Source organism: Lontra canadensis, unplaced genomic scaffold (genome assembly GCF_010015895.1).
Source record: "Lontra canadensis isolate GAN:19392208 unplaced genomic scaffold, GSC_riverotter_1.0 scaffold53, whole genome shotgun sequence".
Classification (NCBI taxonomy): domain Eukaryota; kingdom Metazoa; phylum Chordata; class Mammalia; order Carnivora; family Mustelidae; genus Lontra; species Lontra canadensis.
This window is the reverse complement of record NW_022631047.1, coordinates 9,159,731-9,163,430: the sequence shown is the minus strand read 5'-3', so window position 1 is coordinate 9,163,430 and position 3,700 is coordinate 9,159,731.

The window sequence follows — 3,700 nt, the reverse complement described above, 5'->3', positions numbered from 1 at the left end:
TTCCCTCAGTGGGGCCTTTATGGCTTCTCTTCTGTTCCCTCCTCTCTCTGTCTCTCCACGTCACTCTGGGGACCCCTTCTTCTTCATCTTGCCCACTCTCCTCCCTTCTCTGTCCTCTTTCCTCTATTCCCCTTGCCTGAGGTCCTACAGCCCCTACCCCTTCCTGAGTGACCCGGCCATGGCCAGGTTATGGGGATGGCGGAGGGAGAGTGGTGGGGGGGTCCAGGTATTATATATAATGTATATTTTTTCATGTTGCTGTGAGCGCAGCCCCTGTGTTCCGTGTGCAGCTCACAGCCTTGTGTGTGTGTGCGTGGCATCGTCATGTCCTGGGGTGGGGGTAGGGAGATGGGTGTGGTGAGGGAGGGGATACACCCTAGGGTTTTCAAATAAAACAACCAGAAAAAACTCTTCGAGCTGCCTCCTGCCTCATCCTGTGTGGGCGCTGCGTAGGTGGCAGGCTCTCTGGTCCCAGGGCCTGCTCGGGTTTCTGAGTAGGGCCAAAGTGAGGGGACAGGGTATCAGAGCACCCCCCAGGTAAATCTCCAGAATCCAGGACACTGGGATGTGACATGATTGGCCCTACTGTCTTCTTCCTCCAGCACCCCCTAGAAAAGCATAGACAAGTCAGGGAATGCCCCAGAAGCCTGGGCTTCAGGGGAGACACTGTCAGCCCCTCCCCATCGTTTGGAGGTTCTGCCTGTAGCTTTTAGCCCAGGAGCCCAGGGCGAGAGGGCAGGCGACCCTACTATCTGTATAAGAGAACAGGCTCTGGTTCATGTTCCCAGGTAGTGGGGAACAGGAACAAGATGGGCTTGTTTCAGAAGAGGGAACTGTATTGGGAGCATCCTTCTGGTCCCCTCCCTGTCCCAGGAAATACCAGGGATCCACATCTTTTTTTTTTTTTTAAATAATTTTATTTTTTATAAACATATATATATATATTTTTTTTTCCCCCAGGGGTACAGGTCTGTGAATCTCCACGTTTACAAACTTCACAGCACTCACCATAGCACATACCCTACCCAATGTCCATAACCCACCCCCCAACCCCCCTCTGCCCAGCAACCCTCAGTTTGTTTTGTGAGATTAAGAGTCACTTATGGTTTGTCTCCCTCCCAATCCCATCTTGTTTCATTTACTCTTCTCCTACCACATTAACCCCCCATGTTGCATCTCCTCTCCCTCATATCAGGGAGATCATATGATAGTTGTCTTTCTCCGATTGACTTATTTCGCTAAGCATGATACCCTCTAGTTCCATCCACGTTGTCGCAAATGGCAAGATTTCATTTCTTTTGATGGCTGCATAGTATTCCATTGTATATATATACCACATCTTCTTTATCCATTCGTCTGTTGATGGACATCTAGGTTCTTTCCATAGTTTGGCTATTGTAGACATTGCTGCTATAAACATTCGGGTGCACGTGCCCCTTCGGATCACTACGTTTGTATCTTTAGGGTAAATACCCAGCAGTGCAATTGCTGGGTCATAGGGTAGTTCTATTTTCAACATTTTGAGGAACCTCCATGCTGTTTTCCAGAGTGGTTGCACCAGCTTGCATTCCCACCAACAGTGTAGGAGGGTTCCCCTTTCTCCGCATCCTCGCCAGCATCTGTCATTTCCGGACTTGTTAATTTTAGCCATTCTGACTGGTGTGAGGTGGTATCTCATTGTGGTTTTGATTTGTATTTCAGGGATCCACATCTTAATTCCTTCTTGTCCCATGAAGAACTTTAAGCAACAGCGATTCTCTATGGTTCTCAGGAACATAGTTCGGGTGGAGATGGAGCTCACTGTCCCAGCCCAGGCTCCATCCAGGCCTGGTCTGACCCCTGCCGGGTGCCCTGATCTTACCTATGGCTTCCTCCACCAGCTGTGTTGATGCCTCCAACCTGTGTGTCTCCCTCCCAAACCCTTTCCCCACCCCTGTGTGCAACTACACATTGTTGTCTACCCCCCGCCCCCCCAGGCAGCTGGTGCCTCAAAGCCACCCTTTCCTGATTTCTGCTCTCCTTACTCCCTGTTGCCTATCCCTTTCCCCTTTTGCGGAGTACCGGGGAAGCGGGAAGCCTGGGAGTCCATCTCTATTCCTCCCTCTCCCTTAACCTCCTGTCCAAATGTGACTAGACCCTGTCAATTTTACCCCTTAAAATCTCTCAGATGTGTCTTTCTTTCTCTTTCCTCTATTGCTGCTGCTGTCTCAAATGCTACTTCTTCAAGATATACATGTTGACTATCTGTTGAAAGAGCCTCCCTCCTACCTGTTCTCCTGGTCCTGGGGTGTCTTGATCTAGTCCAGCCCAACTCTGGGTCTGAGTGACCTTTCTAGAGTGCAACTCTGGTTACACCGCTCTCCTGTTGAGTGACCCTGTCACTGCCAGGGTCAAGTCCTGAAACCTTGGGAGGTCCTCTAACACTGGGGCTCCGGCCCTGCCTTGTAGGGCCTCCCCCACCCCCTATCCCTGGGCTCCGGTAGCAGGAACCACTGGCGCTTCTCCCAGCTCGCCCTGCTCTTCCGGTGCCATCCTGTCTTTGCACGTTCTGTTCCCGGTGCCCAGCACGCCCTTTCCCCTTTGCGTGCCTCACAGTCTTCCACCTATCCCTGGAGACTCCATTCAGACGTCGACTCTTCCAGGACATCTGTGCTCCCTTCCAGGACATCTGTGCTCTGGTGCCCCTTGATCGTGACTTCATCATGGCACCCCCTCCTGCACTGTGGCACCCATCTGCCTCTGCCGCCGGCTTCTGCTGTATCCCCAGCACCTTGCGCAGTGCCCTGCGCAAGGGCAGGAGCTCCATGAATGTGGAGCAAGGGATAATGTGTGGCTCTCAGACTGAGAGAGGACTTTATTAGTAGGAGGAGGGGCTCTGGTGGCCTCTGGCCTCGGGGGGTCCGTGCACAGAGCACACAACAGATGCTCCCCAGCAGCCTCCTGGATGCCAAGCTGATGGTTCGAGGTCTGTGGGAATACCAAGTGGGAGGCAGCCGGACCTGGTCAGCCGAGAGGCCCTCAGAAGCTCAGGTGGTAGCTCCATAGGTAGAGCCTTCAGACATCTGAGAGCTTTTGCTCTCAAAGGGGTAGGAGAGAGAGTTTTAGTGAGTTACCTCCCTCTCCTCCTTGTTGCCTCCTTCCAGTCCTCTCCTGGCCCTGGTCTTGGGGACTACTGCTTCCCACGCAGTGGGTCCCCTTTTTCTTGTGTTGGTCCTTGGAGCCCCCGCAGTGGCTGAGGCTTGGGATCTTTATTCACCGCTGGCTCAAGCCATGGCGCTAGGGAGCAGGTGGAGGAGAGGGTAACCTTGTTGTGAACTCCGCCCCCCCCCCACCATCCCTGCCCTTGACGTGCAGACTCCTACAGCCTGCAGAGCAAGTGGTGACATAGAGTCTTTCTCTTAACATCTGCCCAACCTTGGCCTGACTCTCGGTCTTCCCGGATCATGTCTCGGGGACTGAACAGGGGTTTCTCCTGAAATGTATCATTTTGCATTTGTTTCTTGGAGACTCGCTCCGTAATTAGAACCATGGATCACCGATTAGTTCTTATAGGTGTGAGCTTTCCTGTCTCCTCTTCACCCTCCCTCGTTGTCTGACACCACAGATCTCAGGCCTTAGTGACCACTATCTCCCTCTATGACAACTGGACAGGTAGATGTGTCATGTAGTCTGAGGGTAGAAATAGGAGCCCGGAGACCTA